Below are 19466 nucleotides of genomic sequence, written 5' to 3'. Positions count from 1 at the left end.
TTAACAAAGAGTGTGTGGTCTTCCTGCCCCTGTACATATCCAAACTTCTTTATAGCCTTGGAGAATCTATCAAACCAAACACGTGGAGATTGTTTAAGCCCATACAAAGATTTGTTGAGTTTATAGACAGTTTGCTTCCCACAGTTTCTTCAAAGCCCGGGGGTTGACTCATATAAACTTTTTTCTCGAGTTCACCATTGAGAAAGCTAGGAATTCTTTATATCAAGTTGGTATAGAGGCCAATCAAGATTAGCTGCTAATGATAGAATAATACGAACTATATTGAGCTCAGCTACTGGAGCAAATGTCTCGGTGTAATCAATCTCATATGTCTGAGTAAATCCTCTGGCCACCAACTGTGCTTTGTACCTTTCGATTGATCCATCTGCTTTGTATTTAATGGTGAACACCCACTTACACCCAACTGGATTCTTTCCTTGTGGAAGTTCCACCAACTTCCATGTATTATTTTTTTTAAGGCTTGTATTTCCTCAAGAACAGCGGTGCGCCATTCAGGTGTAGCAAGGGCCTCATGAACAGTCCTGGGAATCATGACACTGGACAGCTTTGTAGTAAAGGCACGAAATGAGGAAGATAAAAGTGAATATAAGACAAAATCAGATATGGGATGTTGAGTACAGGATCTCACACCCTTTCTCATGGCTATAGGTCCATCGAGATCAAGAATGATACCTGTCTTTGGATCTGCCATCGGTTCAGATGCTTGGTTGTTTTGTGGATTTCCAATGTATTTATTTTAAGAGTTTTTTCGTCGGGATTATACCTGCAATTTTGGTTCTGAATTTTGGCCAACCGGTGGTGAAGTTTGTTCGACCCTTAGTTCTGTTATTGGGACAGTGTTGATGGGAGTGGTGGTCATAGTTGCATCAGGAATAGAACTAGTTGTAGTGTCTAAATTTAAATTGTCACCAAGAAGTGGTATGGTGTTCCAACAGGCTTTATCAGATGTCTCCCCCTGAATCAAAGTTGGAGAAGAATATGGAGTGTCCTCGAAGAAGGTCACATCTCGAGAAACATAAGATTTTCTGGTTTGTGGACAGTAACAGCGGTACCCTTTCTGAGTTGGAGAGTAACCAACAAAAATGGTTTTTATGGATCGAGGATCAAGTTTGCCATGATTTTGGGCATGAATATGGACAAAGGATGTACACCCAAATGTTTTTAAGGGAAGAGGAGAGTGGGAAACGTGAGGGAATTGAGACGCAAGGAGTGACAGTGGTGTGGCAAAGTTTAATGGACGACTAGGTAATCGGTTTATAAGAAAAGCAGCTGCAAGGACAGCATCCCCCCACAGGTATGTAGGAGTATGCATACCAAACATGAGAGCACGAGCGACTTCAAACAAATGACGATTTTTCCGTTCAAAAATTCCATTTTGTTGTGGTGTATCAACACAATAGTTTTGGTGTATAATCCCATGTTCCAACAGATAATTTCCAAGAATGCTATTGAAGTATTCCTTGCCATTATCAATACGAAACATGCGAATTTCGGTGTGGAACTGAGTTTGTACCATCTTATGGAATTCTTTGAAAATATGGGCAGTGTCTGATTTGTTTTGAAGGAGATAAACTCATGTAACCCGTGTGTGATCATCTATGAAAGTTATAAACCAACGTTTTCCATGAGGTGTACTGATTTTCTAGGGGCCCCATAAGTCACTGTGGATGAGGGAAAAAGGACTAGATGGAACGTAGGGCTTGGGAGAGTAAGTGACCCGTGTATGTTTTGCTAATTTACACACTTCACAAGACAATGAATCAAGATCTTTATTAATAAAAAGAGTTGGAAAACAAGCATTTCAAATAAGCAAAACTAGGGTGACCAAGTCTGAAATGCAACAACATAATGTTCTTAAGACTAGAATCTGAATCAGAAACAACTGTAGACACTAGAGACTGACTGCAATTCGACGAAACATTCTCAAAGTAGTAAAGACCATTGAGAGTCCTAGCACTGCCAATCGTCTTCCCCGAAGGTAGATCCTGAAATTGACACGAAAGAGCGAAAAACTTAGCAATGCAGTTGTTGTCAAAGGTCAGTTTGCTAATTAAGATCAAGTTGCATGTCAATGTAGGTACGTGAAGAACAGACTTTAGCAGAATATTATTATATAATCGAACATCTCCCATTACATCAACACAAGACAAGGAACCATTTGCAATTTTCACAGTTGTACGGCTATAACATGGAGTATAAGTGCAAAACAAACGAGAGTCTCTTGTCATATGGTCGGACGCTTCGGAGTCCACAATCAAACAATTTTTAACGCTAGAATGAAAAATAGAGTGAGTATTACCAGATTGGGTTAGAGAGCACGACCTAACAGTAGGACTAGGGGAAGGATTAAGGGAAGATTGGCGAAGAAGACGATAATATTCCTCAATCTGCTCAATGTGTTCCTTAGTGAATGGTGTTGCATTTCCAGAAGTGGGCAGCTGCTCTTGGGTGGATTGAATTTGAAGTGCACGACTGTCATTCCTTTTTTTAGGCTGCCAATTTGGTGCTTTTCCATATATTTCCCATCACTTATCCTTGGTGTGACCAGGACGATTACAGTGATCACACCAGGGACGCTTCCCATGACGTTGATTCTGGTTTGAATATTTGTTGAAGACAAGAGCAGAGACTTCAGAAACTGCTGGAGAAAGGTTATGGTCATCAGGTAGCATACCTTTGCGACGCATTTCCTCCCGCCTTACTTCTGCAAACACATCTTCAGGTGAGGGAAAGGGATCGCGCGCCACAACACGTCCTCAAACATCATCCAGATTGTTTTTGGTAGTGCTAAGTCGCGTCACGCCCAAATTACCCAACTCAATCAGATAACCACGATAATGTAGTTGTGTGAGTAGGGATCGTTCCCACGAGGAAAGGTAAATTTAATGTGTTCTAAATAAATTAAAGGGGGTTTTGAATGTTGGAACTTAACTACTAGAATTTCAAACAAATAAAATTTAAATATTATCACTATCATGCAAGATTGAGAATTAAATTGGAGAAATCAATAAGAGACAAGTCTTGGTATCGGTCGACTACACCCTTGATATTCATTCATTCAATCATCGATTCCCTAAAAATAATTAATCCTATCGAATATTCATCATTGAAAATCAAATTCCTGTTTCATCTTAAGCTTAGTTAATTAGACACCAGCGTTCTAAATTAACCCTTACCAATAAATTAATCCGGATTCCAGCGATCTATATTTAAATCTAAGGTAGCATTCAAACAAGTAAAACTGACGAATTTAGACAACACAAACACCAGCGATTGTATTTAGCCTAGTCAAGAGTTGACCTTACGACTTAATAAATTCAACAGCAGAAAATATTAAGGGTAGTTGCTTCACAAATTAGTTAATTCAAACAATTACGGATTTGAATTTTAATTTAGCTATAGTTTGTATTAGGGCTGGTAAAAAACCCCGAAATCCCGACCCGAATCCCGTCCCATTCCCGACCCGAAATTATCCCGACCCAAAATATCGGGATTTTTCCCGTCCCGATAAAGTTCGGGAAATGGGTCGGGTATTATTTTTGTTCCCGACGGGAATCCCGTCCCGACCCGATTATATTTTAATATTATTTTTATATATTAATAATATTATTTTAAGTAGACAGATTAGGTTTCCCATTTCCAACTTTCCATGTCTAAGTTGTCTTCACATTTGACGGCATAGGAGATTTCACAATCTCGCAATCGAAAAATTCAAAATCTGACTTTCGATGTTCGATCGATTGCTTGTGGTAGACTATTAGTGGCCTAGTGGGTTGCGATTCACGGCTGGGTTTTGCAATCATGTTGGTCAACACAGATAAGCTTTTAGGTTATTTGATTTTAGTTGATTTTTAATCTGAAATTGGTGGTGTCGATTTTACTTCATCTTGTTTTCTTTATGATTCTCCTATATATGTGTTGCTATGCCTCTTTCTCAGCTTTGAAACCCGATTTAATTTTTACAAATTTTGACCAATTTACGATGGGAAAGTAATTTGTGATGTTTTTACAAAAAAAACTCAAACAACGGGATTAGGACATGAACATGAGGCAGTTTGGATAAGTTTGCGTTCTAGATGAGAAACTAAAATCTAATGGTTATCCATTTATTAAGTAGTTAGTGATTGAGATTGTTTGTTTTTAAAATGCTTTTACCTTTTATTCTATAATGAATTTATGATAATTTATATGATATCATGGCCCAGCTAAGCGAATAAGGATATACATGTATATTATATGCATTCAATTAAAGGTCTTAAAATTGGGAACTTTTTTCGTAAGTTGCTATTGCTTTATATGCTTTATTCTTTATTGATTAATATCTCTTAGGATCAAATTATTGTATGTTATTTGTTGAGTAATTGATGCATTGGTTTTTTTATATCGCAGGAAACTTGTTTTGGCTTTGTTCCCCGTGAATTGTTGCATTCTAGATTTTCAGTGACAAAAATTTACCCGTAAGGAGTTTTACATTTCTTTTTTACTCTATTTTGTTTGTGAAAAAAACCAATGGAGAGGGAGAAGCTTTTGTTTGTAGTGAAATTGTACTTGAAAGCTCCGGCTTCTGCTCATGATAGAAATATATATATCACTTTTCTTGTTTTTTAAGGGAACTTTTTTTATTATTTAAATTTTGTCTTCTCGGTAGATATTTATTAAGGAGTACTATATGTTCCTTCATTAATTTTTAGTTGTTATGTGATAACGAATGAAGCAACTATAGTATGGTCGATTAAGTGAATGTTTCTAAAATTGATAACAGTCCATAGGCCGTGTTTTTCCCTCAAATATTTGTCAAGGGTCTCTGTTACATTTATTTTTATCTTACATGTGACAAAAACAGCACGCTAATTCAGTTTCTCAGTCGAGTTCTTCCTCTAATTCGTATTGATTTACTTATTTAATGTCAAATGAATGATATGTTCTCTTGTGTGGGATTTGTATGCAGTCGAAGTAGCTAAGATAAAGAGTGTCATTGGTGATCAAAGGGTAAGTATCACAACTGATACTTGGACTTCAATTCAGAATATTAACTATATGGTTATTACTGCTCATTTCTTAGATGATGATTGAAAATTGCATAAGAGAATAATAAATTTCACCAAGATCACCTCTCACAAAGGAGATGATATCGATAAAGTTTTAGAAACATGTTTGAGCGACTGGGGGATAGATAAAGTTTTCACCATAACGGTTGATAATTCTAGCACGAATGATAAAGCGGTGGAGTACATGGGAAAGAGGCTAAAGGAAATGGGCACTCTATTATTTGATGGTAAGTACTTGCATTTGAGATGTTGTTGTCATATTATAAATTTGATTGTCAAGAGTGGGCTGAAATTTCTTAATGAGTCGGTTGAGTCTATTAGAAACTGTGTGAAGTATATTCATTCTTCTAGGGCAAGGTAGGACCAATTTAGAGAGTGTGCTATCTTATTGAAGATGGACAGAATGTCAACCGTTCCAATGGATGTGCCTACAAGGTGGAATTCCACCTATACAATGCTTTCTGTTGCATACAAGTTTAAGAAGGTGTTTGGTAGGATGACAGAGAATGCACAATTTGCTGAATACTTTGAGGAGATTGATGGTTCGGTGAAGAAAAAGAGAGTGGGGCCTCCTACAGAAAATGATTGGGAGAAGGCACAAGTCTTTGTCAATTTTCTCAAGAGATTTCATGATACTACATTGCAACTTAGTGCTAGCAAGATAACTACATCAACCTTGATTTGGGAGAAAATAATTTCAATGAAAACAGTAATTGATGAGACAATGCTTGACTTTACGGAGCCTTCATTGCAAGAAGTTGCTTATAGAATGGAGAGTAAGTTCATGAAGTATTGGGGTGATCTTGTGTGAGACCTCGATTCCAAACAACTAATCTCGGGATTAAACAACAATAAGGCATACAATAACCAAAGGTTAAAAGCAATAAGATTTTTTTTTTTTTTTGAAATAATACCTCGCTCGATCGGTAAGATCTTACCGATCGAGCAAGCCAAAAACTCAAAAGGTTCTGCCCGAGAAAACCATCCCTCGCTCGATCCGTAAGATCTTGCGGATCGAGCGAGCCACAAAATTTCCAAAACAGAAACTGCATCAAAATGCCCTCGCTCGATCTGCAAGATCTTGCGGATCGAGCGGTGACAAAAACAGAGCAAAACAGCAGAAATCATGCTAGAACTTGAGTCCAAAACCAACAACATTTTACCATGCATTACAATCACAAGTTCTCCAACTAATACATGAAATTCTAGGGTTACACAACCGCTCAAAAGTATTGGATTTGTAACGACAAACTTTCAACACAGCTCGCATAAACAATACAATAACATAACGAAGTTCGATATCTAAACATGTTCAAATACAACTAGGTAGACATGCTGACACGACTTCTAAACCGAGTCTCACTACTAGCTCTCCCTCTTGTTGCTAACCAGGCCTTCGCTGACTTGGTCCTGCCCCACCTGTTGTCAAGTACACATACAAAACAAAGCAACAGCCGGATAAACCGGTGAGAAAGATAATCCCAGTAAAAGCAACATAGCAAGTAATAAATTCAATAAACATGCTTTCAAGGTAACAAGTAATCAATGTTAACGTAATGAATGCATGTCTTTAAAACGGGTTATCAAATCTGATAAACGAGGGATTGCTGCTGTGCTTTTGGGATCTCGAGGATGAGATCACGTAACAACTCACCGACTCTCCCAATCGAGGTGGTGCCACGTATCCCACTCCTCTAGACTTTGAGCAACCATAATGAGTATGCTAGCACTAGGCGAAAGGACTAGGACCTAGGCCACTCAATCATAGTTCCCAAACGTCTAAAACAATAAGGGCGGTTTTGCCCGCTGTAAACAAAGTAGGTTCAAGATGAATGCATAGCATAAATATAAGCAAAAGTCACATAACGAAACTCAATCAACCAACACATACAAGTTCCACATGCTAGAACAAGTATTGATGCAATATGTGATTTAAAAGGGAAAAATCGAGAACCAACAGTCCCGAGTATGCTATCCCGCGACGATGACTGCTTTTACCTTTCAAGGCAAGTAGTTCCAATCTCTGGAAAACTACAACAAAAGATGGTATCAAATTCTAACTAATCTAAACAACAACAAGGCTCAAGGTAAAACTCTTTACCGATCTTCGTCCAACTCTTGACGATCAAAACGCTGTTAACTCTGGCTTGACAAACTCCAAACGAATCTTTCCAGATGAAATACAAGATCAATAACCAAGATCAACTTACAAGCCAAGTTCAACAACTTCAAAAACGGTTCAAATCTCCAAAACTCAAACCGACGGCATAACGGCTATAAACTGAACAAACCGGAAACGCAGACAGCAGTTCATTACCGATATCAACTCAATTCAATGCTAATACAACAACAACAAGGCAATCCCAACAAATCTCAAAACCCACATTTTTGAAAATGGTTTCCAAAAATCATAAAAAAATCCGAACGTCGCTCTATTTCAAAACCGACAGGTAATAAACGATCAGAACTCTGTCGAGAACAACATACTCGAATCTAGATCGATTCTAACAACCTCCGAAAAACAAAACATATCCGATCGGAGAAATACTTACGGTATAACGGAGCTCTCACTGCAGTGATCACTAATCTGCCTTCAGAAATAATTTCTAACGGACGGATCGACCGGAAACCGAGATTGGAAAAGCTTGAAAGGCGTTTCCCCAAGCTTCAATGGTGCTTCACGGTTTGGGGAGGAAGAGGAGACTTCTCAAATAAAAATCTAAGTGTAGATAATATATAAAATCTCATATTTGCATTTTAGTCCCTGAAATTTCCAAAATTTGCAAAAAGGACCCTGATCAAAATCAAGTCTACTCGTGAACTCTGTAATCTCCGATTAACTCATTTAAGATAAAAACAGGGCGTTACAATTCTCCCCTACTAAGAAGAGATTTCGTCCTCGAAATCAACGAGAACCACAACTCATAAGATAGAATAAAGAACTAAAGAAAGTAAGAAGAACTCACGTCATCCGAATAACTCTGGAAAACGCTGTCTCATGTTAGACTCTGTCTCCCAAGTCGCTTCCTCGACTCCGTGACGGCTCCACTGCACTTTCACCAACGGAATCAACTTGGTTCTGAGTTGCTTTTCTTTCCGATCAAGGATCTGAATCTGTCGTTCAAAATAGCTCAGAGTCTCGTCTAACTCGGCTTCATCAGGTTGAAGGATATGAGAAGGATCCGGATGATACTTTCGCAGCATAGAGACGTGAAAAACGTCGTGAATACCAGATAAAGACGGAGGAAGTGCAAGCCTGTAGGCAAGATCGCCTATCTTCTCGAGAATCTCGTATGGCCCGATGAATCTCGGAGATAACTTCCCTCTCTTACCGAATCTAACGGTGCCTCTGAACGGAGAAATCTTAAGGAAAACGCGGTCTCCCTGCTCAAAACTCAGAGGTCTACGTCTGACGTTCGCATACTTCGCCTGTCTATCTTGAGCTGACTTCATTCTAGTCTGAATGATCTTAACCTGCTCTGCCATATCTCTAAGCATATCCGGTCCCAAATCTGGTGACTCGGATAAGTCATCCCAAAACAACGGAGATCGGCATCTCTTACCGTACAATGCCTCAAAAGGCGCCATACCGATACTCGCTTGGAAGCTGTTGTTGTAAGAAAACTCGACAAGAGGCAAGGAATCCTGCCAACTAGTGCCAAAGTCTAGCACTACCGCTCGCAGCATATCCTCTAACGTCTGAATAGTCCGCTCTGACTGTCCATCCGTCTGAGGATGATAAGCTGTACTCAGATGCAATCGAGTACCAAGTGCCCCCTGAAGACTATGCCAGAAATGCGAAGTGAATCTAGGATCTCTGTCTGAAACAATCGACTTCGGCACCCCATGCAATCTCACAACATTGCTAACATACAATTCAGCCATCTGATCGTGACGATACGTCATCCGGTACGGAATAAAACAAGCAGACTTTGTCAATCGGTCGATCACTACCCAAATAGCATCACATCCTCGAACGGATCGTGGTAGCTTTGTGACAAAATCCATAGAAATGTGATCCCATTTCCATTCAGGAACAGATAGACTGTGCAAAAGACCTCCTGGTCGCTTCCGCTCTGCTTTTACTTGCTGGCAGTTCAAACACCGAGATACAAACCTCGCGATGTCGCTCTTCATTCTCTTCCACCAGAACTGAATCTTCAGATCGTTGTACATCTTACGACCTCCAGGATGAATACTAAACCGACTGCAATGAGCCTCTCGGAGAATACGCTGTCTCAATTCCGAAATATCAGGCACAACAACACGGTTATTCACAAACAAAACATCATCTCTAACCTGGAATTCAGACTGATGTCCCGATCTGACTTTCTCTACTGAAACCTGAATGCTCGGCTCAGACTTCTGTGCTCCTCTGATTGCAACAAACAACTCCGGCTCGGCTTGAATAGCAAACACTCTGATAGTCTTCCTATCTGTTTCAAACTCTAAACCAGAAGTGCAACAATCATCGATCAACTGAGAAACACCAATAGTAGAAAAAGATAAAGAACATAGCTTTCGGCTCAAAGCATCTGCAACTGCATTTGACTTTCCCGGATAATACTTGATTTCACAGTCGAAATCCTTCAACAGATCTAACCATCTTCTCTGCCTCATATTCAGTTCTGCCTGTGAAAACAAGTACTTAAGGCTCTTATGGTCAGAGAAGATCTCGAAAGACTCACCATAAAGATAGTGACGCCAGATCTTCAGAGCAAAGACGATCGCAGCTAGTTCGAGATTATGAACCGGATAACGAGTCTCGTGCAGTTTCAGCTGCCTCGATGCATACGCTATCACATGCTTATGCTGCATAAGAACACAACCCAAGCCTCGGTTAGAAGCATCACAATAGACTGTGAAACCTCCAGTACCCTTCGGAATAGAAAGAATCGGAGCATTGGTCAGTCTCCTCTTCAGATCAACAAAGCTAGCCTCACAATCTGCAGTCCAGACAAAAGGCGCATTCTTCTGAGTCAGCTGGGTAATTGGTTTGGCAATAGACGAGAAACCCTCGATGAAACGACGGTAATAACCAGCTAAACCCATGAAGCTTCGGATCTCCGGCACTGAAGTAGGTCTAGGCCAATTCATAACTGCTTCAATCTTGCTGGGATCGACAAAAATCCCATCTTCAGAAATAATGTGACCGAGAAAGACAATTCGATCTAACCAGAATTCATATTTAGACAGCTTGACAAACAACTGCTCAACTCGCAAAATCTGCAATACGGTCCTCAAGTGCTCTGCATGGTTAGTACGGTTCTTTGAATAGATAAGAATATCATCGATGAAGATAATGACGAACTCATCTAGATAGCGCTGAAAGATACGGTTCATCAATCCCATAAAAACCGCGGGAGCATTAGTCAAACCGAATGACATGACTATAAACTCAAAGTGACCATACCTCGTTCTGAATGTGGTCTTAGGAATTTCTTCCTCTCGCACTCTCAACTGGTGATAACCTGACCTCAGATCAATCTTAGAGTAGACAGAAGAACCCTGCAGCTGATCAAAAAGGTCATCTATTCGGGGTAAAAGATACCTGTTAACTGTAGCCTTATTCAATTGGCGGTAATCGATACAGAGCCGCATAGAACAATCCTTCTTCCGAACAAAAAGCACAGGAGCACCCCAAGGCGATACACTAGGTCTGATGTACCCCTTGGAAATCAAATCCTCAAGCTGCTCCTTCAACTCTCTCAATTCAATAAGTGCCATACGATACGGAGCTTTGGAGATAGGTTGAGTACCTGGCACTAAGTCAATGCTGAATTCGATTTCTCGAATAGGTGGCAAACCAGGAACATCTTCCGGAAACACATCAGCAAATTCTCTAACCACCGGTAAATCTACCAAAGCTGGGCTAGATTTCAGTACATCAACCGCATAAACCAAAAATCCTTCTGCACCTCTCTGTAGCAAACGAGTCATAGATAACACTGAAATCAAAGGAATTCTAGATCGAGAACCCTTACCAAAGAATTTTCACTAGTCTGCCATTTCAGGTCTGAACTTGACAACTTTCAGAAAACAATCGACTGTTGCCCTGTACTTGGTTAAAGCATCTATACCGACAATACAATCAAAATCTGACAGTCCAAGTACAATACAGTCGAATTATAACAAATTTCCTTCAAAACACAGTTCACAGTTCCTGACTAATCTGATAGAAACAATTCCTCCACCCAAAGGTGAAGTAAAAGCTACTACTGTAGGCAACAACTCAGTAGAAAAAACATGTAATAACATAAATTTCTCAGAGATAAAGGAATGGAAAGCACCTGTATCTATCAAAACATGAGCAGAATGACCAAGAATCGAACAGTTACCTGCTATAACATCATCAGGTGCCGCCTGAGTCTGATCCTCTGTCAAAGCAAAGACTCATGCCTGCTGTCTCGGAGGCTGGTTCGCACTAGAGTTACCTCCCTGTCTGTTCTGCTGCTGAGGCTGGAAAGAGTGCACTGCAAAAGACTGCCTCTCGGGTTGAGTTGTAGGTTGAGATGAACTTCCACTCTAAGCTCTATCTCTGTTACGCTGAGGGCACACCTTAGAGAAGTGTCTCGGTTACTGACAGGTGTTACAATTACCGAAGACTCTCACACACTGATCCGGTGAGTGTCTTCCTCCACACTTGCTGCAGTACAAGGATGATGACCCAGAACTCGGTCCTGAATCGAATTGCTTCGAACCACTGGAACTGGAAGAACTGTTTCCTTGCCTCTTAAACTGCTTACCTCTTGCCTTGTACTGATCTTTTCTGTTTCCCCAATTGCTACCACCTTCATACCTATGGTTCTGGTACTGATGCTGAGATGGTTGATTCTGATACTGAGACGGTTGGTTCTGATACTGCCTCTGCTGCTGAGGTGCCACCTGATTACCTCTTTGCCTCCACAAGCCTGCTTCTGCTCCCTTTGCGTGATTCATGGCATCCGCAAAGTTGTTATGCCTGTTGGTGTTAACCAACGTGAAGACGTCGGGGTTCAACCCATTTATGAACTGATCTGCCTTAGCTTCTTCATCTCCGGCAATTAGTGGTGCAAAACGCAACAGACTATCAAACTTGGCGACGTACTCTTCGATGTTCAGATTCCCTTGCTTCAAATTTGCAAACTCTGCTCCTTTATCCTTACGATACGAGATAGGGAAAAACCGCTTATAAAACTCAGATTTAAAAAGAGTCCAACTAACTTCCGTACTCTCAAATGCTTTCTTAGTCATGATCCACCAGCTCTTAGCACCACCACGCAGCTGATGAACTACTAACCTGATTCGGCGGTCATCGGTGTAGTCAATGGAATCAAACAACTGATCAATATCATCCAACCAACTTTCGCAGTCAACTGGATTTTCTGAACCCATCAACAACGGCGGATTGAACGACTGAAACCTCTTCAGCAAGGTTTCCATAGGAGTCGCTGAAGCATCCAACTGATCAACTTCAGTGCTAGCTTGCTCAGTCGTAGGAATAACTGGCAGTGTGTTTCTGTTTATCACTCGACGAGGACTCATCTGATAATCAAAGGTTAGGACACAAGATATCTCAATCGCTACTGTCAGTGCCCTTACAATCGCTTGGAATGCCGGATACCAGTCGATAACAGAAACAGTTATATCTCAAGTAGATCATGCTTTATAAATTAAATCATATAACCATGTAATTCAATAATTCTCAATAATAAAGCATGCTCGCATGGAATTAAGTACACAGTTAAAATAATTCAAACACATGCGAGGAGCCAATACACGCAGACTCGATCTACCCGCTCACTCTAGTTCGACCAAGAATCTTAACGCTCTGATACCACTTAATGTGAGACCTCGATTCCAAACAACTAATCTCGGGATTAAACAACAATAAGGCATAAAATAACCAAAGGTTAAAAGCAATAAGATTTTTTTTTTTTTTTGAAATAATACCTCGCTCGATCGGTAAGATCTTACCGATCGAGCGAGCCAAAAACTCAAAAGGTTCTGCCCGAGAAAACCATCTCTCGCTCGATCCGTAAGATCTTGCGGATCGAGCGAGCCACAAAATTTCCAAAACAGAAACTGCATCAAAATGCCCTCGCTCGATCCGCAAGATCTTGCGGATCGAGCGGTGACAGAAACAGAGCAAAACAGCAGAAATCATGCTAGAACTTGAGTCCAAAACCAACAACATTTTATCATGCATTACAATCACAAATTCTCCAACTAATACATGAAATTCTAGGGTTACACAACCGCTCAAAAGTATTGAATTTGTAACGACAAACTTTCAACACAGCTCGCATAAACAATACAATAACATAACGAAGTTCAAAATTTAAACATGTTCAAATACAACTAGGTAGACATGCTGACACGACTTCTAAACCGAGTCTCACTACTAGCTCTCCCTCTTGTTGCTAACCAGACCTTCGCTGACTTGGTCCTGCCCCACCTGTTGCCAAGTACACATACAAAACAAAGCAATAGCCGGATAAACCGGTGAAAAAGATAATCCCAATAAAAGCAACATAGCAAGTAATAAATTCAATAAACATGCTTTCAAGGTAACAAGTAATCAATGTTAACGTAATGAATGCATGTCTTTAAAACGGGTTATCAAATCTGATAAACGAGGGATTGCTGCTGTGCTTTTGGGATCCCAAGGATGAGATCACGTAACAACTCACCGACTCTTCCAATCGAGGTGGTGCCACGTATCCCACTCCTCTAGACTTTGAGCAACCATAATGAGTATGCTAGCACTAGGCGAAAGGACTATGACCTAGGCCACTCAATCATAGTTCCCAAACGTCTAAAACAAAAAGGGCGGTTCTGCTCGCTGTAAACAAAGTAGGCTCAAGATGAATGCATAGCATAAATATAAGCAAAATTCACATAACGAAAATCAATCAACCAACAAATACAAGTTCCACATGCTAGAACAAGTATTGATGCAATATGTGATTTAAAAGGGAAAACTCGAGAACCAACAGTCCCGAGTATGTTATCCCGCGACGATGACTGCTTTTACCTTTCAAGGCAAGTAGTTCCAATCTCTGGAAAGCTACAACAAAAGATGGTATCAAAGTCTAACCAATCTAAACAACAACAAGGCTCAAGGTAAAACTCTTTACCGATCTTCGTCCAACTCTTGACGATCAAAACGCTGTTAACTCTGGCTTGAAAAACTCCAAACGAATCTGTCCAGATGAAATACAAGATCAATAACCAAGATCAAGTTACAAGCCAAGTTCAACAACTTAAAAAACGGTTCAAATTTCCAAAACTCAAACCGACGGCATAACGGCTATAAACTGAACAAATCGGAAACGCAGACAGCAGTTCATAACCGATATCAACTCAATTCAATGCTAATACAACAACAATAAGGCAATCCCAACAAATCTCAAAACCCACATTTTTGAAAATGGTTTCCAAAAATCATAAAAAAATCCGAACGTCGCTCTATTTCAAAACCGACAGGTAATAAACGATCAGAACTCTGTCGAGAACAACATACTCGAATCTAGATCGATTCTAACAACCTCTGAAAAACAAAACATATCCGATCGGAGAAATACTTACGGTATAATGGATCTCTCACTGCAGTGATCACTAATCTGCCTTCAGAAATAATTTCTAACGGACGGATCGACCGGAAACCTAGATTGGAAAAGCTTGAAAGGCGTTTCCCCAAGCTTCAATGGTGCTTCACGGTTTGGGGAGGAAGAGGAGACTTCTCAAATAAAAATCTAAGTGTAGATAATATATAAAATCCCATATTTGCATTTTAGTCCCTGAAATTTCCAAAATTTGCAAAAAGGACCCTGATCAAAATCAAGTCGGCTCGTGAACTCTGTAATCTCCGATTAACTCAAATAAACTCATTTAAGATAAAAACAGGGCGTTACATCTTGATAAGGTGAACAAACTTGTTTTTTTAGGTCACATTCTAGATCCTCGTTACAAACTACAAATGATTGCGATCCATTTGGGAGATATGCATTTTGATGCTGCTAAAATACAATCATTTGTTGATGGTATAAAGAATTGTCTACTAGAGTTGTATCGTGCATATAGAGGGAATTCTCCTTCTGATACATTTAACGGGATTGATAATGGTGATGTAGACAAAGAGTTGATGGAAATGTATAAGAATGATCCAGTTAAATTGAACTACCATCTGAAAATGGCTCAAATAAGAAAAGCTCAAAATCAAGTTGAAATAACCAATGAAGTGGACAAGTACCTGTCGGACCCTTATGTGAAATGGAGCTCAAGTTTTATGTTTTGGAGTGGTGGAAAGGGAATACAACGACATTTCCAATATTGTAAAAGATTGCCAAGGATGTTTTCTCAATCCCCGCATCTACCGTCGCTAGTGAGAATGCTTTTAGCCTTGGGAGAAGAGTTGTAGATCCATTTAGAACATCATTGCATCCCAAAATGGTGGAGGCACTTGTATGTACTAGTGATTGGCTTAGAGGTGAAGAAATTAACTTATACAAGGAGCCGACAGAAGAAGAATATAACTTTTACAAGGATTGTGAAGAAGTGGTCACAAGTAAGTTAATATTCAACTTGTTTAATAATTTTTATGAATTCCTATGATAATATGCTATTTTTTGTTAATAGGTAACCTCATGCACAAGGAAAAATAATGCATCCTCCTCAAGTGTAACTTCAAGTTGACAGCCATGTGATGCTTTGTGAGATTCTGATCACTTGAGTGTATTCAGCACCTAGCTCACTTCACTTGTTATTGTTGTTGTACTGCTATGATTTATGTCTTTATATTTTGTTGCTGAAATGTGATTTCAGTGTGATGTGTTAGTACCATGTGTTTCCGCAGCAACTCGTATCATTTAGTTCTTTTTGTTTTGCAAATAAAATTTTATGCTAGACTTGTATTATTATTGGACAGTGTTTAAACTTTGTTCTTTATCTTGTCTCTGATTTGTTATTACTTTTGTTTAATAGAATTGTTGTTAAGGTAATTTCTTCTCACGTTTGATTTGTTGTCGGCGTTTCGAAACTCTTAAATTGTTTGATTGAACTTGTTGGTTGGAGAGTTGATTACATGAACACTTTGTTTTCTAAGGCTCTAAAAATTTCAGAAGTTATTACACCCTCTTTTCGGTGATGTTTCTTTTTTTTTTTTTTGTAGGTATCGAAAACTCAAACACGAGTTAACAAGTGGCTTGTGGAACCGAAACAAAAGATGACGGGTTGCTAGATCTATGAAGGAACGAGATTAACTTTGATTACTACATTTTTTTTTATTTTGGCTTCAAATTATTTTTTGAGACTTTGTAATGTTTCCAATACTCGATCTCTCTCCTTATATTTCTTTGCAATTTTTTATTGTTTTGGAGCATTTGAATGGGATAAAGAGTCGAATATGATAGTCCATGTATGTTTTTGATAATTGTAATGTACCAAGGAATTGTATGAGATTTTCATAGATTTATTCTTAAAAAATATTTTCGGAATTATCCTCTCCCAACCCGAACATTCGGGTCTCGACATTTTTCGGGTGCGGGATTGGGAGGAAAAAAAATCCCAATTTTTATCGGGACGAGAATCGGGTAAGGGGGTTACGGGACGGGTCCCGACCCGATCCCACCCCTAGTTTATATAACAAAATCCTAAGATGGTCAATCCTAAAATCTCGCACACAAGCATAAAATAAAACAGATCAACTATTGATATTCAACAAGGATTAAACACTGAAAATCAAATCTCATGAATAAATTATATCAAGGTTTCGTCTCCCTCAACCAAGAATAAAAGTTTAGCTACAACGATTCATCAAAAACTCAATAAAAATTCAAAAGAAAGGAAGAAATCTTGAGAGAGAGTTTGAATAACAAAACCTAGCCTCCAAGGAGATTGTAAAAGTCTGATAACAATCCCCCAAAACGAAATAAAAAGCCTAATAAAAACTAGAGTCCAAAATAAAAGAGTTTCCAAAGTTACATAATTTTTCCCGAACCAACCAGCGCGCTCGATCCCATGAGTTGCCAGGATCGAGCGCGTAAAAAGTTACGTTTCTACTGTTTTAAATTTCTTCAGCCGCGCTCGATCGCGTGAGTACATCCGATCGAGCGCACGAAAAATCTGTTGCCTAATGCCTTGAATCTTCAAAAGTCGCGCTCGATCCTGCGAGTATATTCGATCGAGCCCACGAAAACTTTGCAGAAAATCTGATTTCTTCATGAAACTTGATAAGTCCTACACATTAAACCCGGGAGTAGATTATGTAGCCAAATGCATGCGTAAAAACAAAACTAAGATAAAACACGAACAAAAACAATTAAAAGAATGCAAATTACTAACAAAATAACATTAAAATATGCAAACAAAACACGACTATCAAATACCCCCACACTTAATCATTGCTCGCCCTCGAGCAAGTCATGCTAAATCAGAATGAAATAGGACAAACAAGAATCAAGAAATACTATGGAGCACTGGCTTCAGCAATTTTCAAAATTTTCACATCCAACCATATCCAACTCACGAACGTTCTTTTGAAAATTTTAAAACACGAACTAATTTCACTGCACAAACTTATAAACTCCGCAACTCAAATTCAAAACACTCTCTTCCAAATTCAATTCAAACATTCATAGATCATGAGGGCTTTTCAAGGAATCATAGGATCAAAATGAATAGACAATTACATCAACACATTCACAATTGGTTAAATGCAAAGAATTCTAATGTGTGCGTGTTTCGATCAAAAATTCATACTCATTGAAAGTGTCAATTGACAGTTCATAGGCAAAATTCTCGCAACCCCTCTCCACTAGTATATTGGGTGAATGTGACTCGGTCAATAGGTCTTAATTAGCTTGTAACGTTAGGCTTGGCTTATGGCTACAAACGAAGGAAAAATATTCAAAGAGGGAGTAAATTATGCTCTTTTTTCTAAAGTCCACTTCTTTTTATTCGGATTTCAACATCTTTGCACATCATTGATATTCAAACTTTTTACTGCTTTTCACCAACTAATTTTTTTTTCTCTTTTTCTTTTCACCACTTTATTTTTCATTTTTTTTTTCTAATCCCCTTTCACTACAATCTTTTGTTTTCAAATTTCTATCACCACACCATTTCATATTCACAATACAAATTAGGAGCATAAAATAATTTTGACATTGAACTTACTCCCTTAAAGGTAGAAAATAGTGTTTAGGCTATAGGTAGTAGTTGTAGGACCTTGAAACAATGTCGAATGGGGGTTTATCACATGTTTACACGCACGCCATTCGTTTTTCAATTAAGCTCAAACAAAGTACTAGGGTAAAATAATTCAGTGGGTGGCTTGAAAAGCTCAAACGATATGCAAAAAATTGCCTACATCATTCCTAAGTCACAGTTTACCCGTATTGCGCCTCGGGGGTTGTACGAACTTGTTCTAGACATGTCTCAATTCACCGTCAATTCATACAAATTTCAATCAGTGCAGAGAAGAGAAATCATCAACAGTAAACGATGATCTTGCACAAAGTTCAGAACTACACACCTCATGTGCTCATGTATACGTGAAAGCTCAACAGGGCATCTAAGGATAATTCACAGAAAAAAAAAAACTTTAAGCCCAAACATGCAAAGAATGCCTCAATCCTATCTATGTTTGTATGTTTCAAAGTTCAGATTTAAGCATAATTCACCGAGTGTATAAGAGTTCAATCGTCTATTTGGTTCCATCAGTTCAAAAAAAAATTTGTTAGATAGGGATGTGATTCAGTTACGGATCAAGAAAAAAGAATTTTTCATCATTGGCCAGACTACCATTTCTTTCTCAATTCAATACGAATGCAACACAATGATATGAACGAAATGCAACAATGCAACAAAACAAAAAAAATGCATGAATGCACACAGAATGCATGAAACACCCCCCCCCCCCCCACACACACACACACACACACACACTTAAACTACGCATTGTCCTCAATGCTCGAGAATGAAACGAACAAAACCAACAACAAACCAAAAAACACAAAAGTAACAGGAATGCAAAACAAAGAAAAGTAAGACAAGACTCCCCTGGTTTAACGTTGGCGTCGTTCTCCTCTTCATGCTCGGGAGGTGGGACAGGATCGGCGAATGGAAACTCGAAAGGTGGTGGGAATGGAACAACCGGTGGAAGAGTGGTAGGGTCGATCCCGAGCCTCTCAGAAATGCCATGACAAATGTATTCCAAGGCCTGAAAATTCGAATATGTGGCTGCATTGAATGAGTTTTGGTGCTGGGCGTAGTTGGCCAACTCCCTAACAGTGACAGTGGTAGTACGGCGGGGGAGCGGTAAAGGGCATACGGGATCGTGGACCGCTACGAATTGGTTATCCACCACGAATTGGCTCCTCCGATAAGCCAGCTTTGCATCGATAGCCGCTTTGT

The 19466-nt window shown here is 39.3% G+C and overlaps 1 long non-coding RNA gene across 1 annotated transcript; it reads left to right on the top strand.

Annotated features, from left to right (window-relative positions):
* The first annotated feature begins 3689 nt into the window (after positions 1-3689).
* On the top strand, positions 3690-16472 carry LOC140887579 (uncharacterized). The gene is made up of 4 exons (XR_012151949.1): positions 3690-3850; positions 4411-4478; positions 4970-5010; positions 16222-16472. It is a non-coding gene; the product is annotated as an uncharacterized lncRNA (long non-coding RNA).
* Positions 16473-19466: the final 2994 nt, after the last annotated feature.

This window comes from Henckelia pumila, chromosome 3 (genome assembly GCF_033568475.1).
Source record: "Henckelia pumila isolate YLH828 chromosome 3, ASM3356847v2, whole genome shotgun sequence".
NCBI lineage: Eukaryota > Viridiplantae > Streptophyta > Magnoliopsida > Lamiales > Gesneriaceae > Henckelia > Henckelia pumila.
Note: the sequence above shows the minus strand (reverse complement) of the source record. Positions and strands in the feature narration are given on the sequence as shown.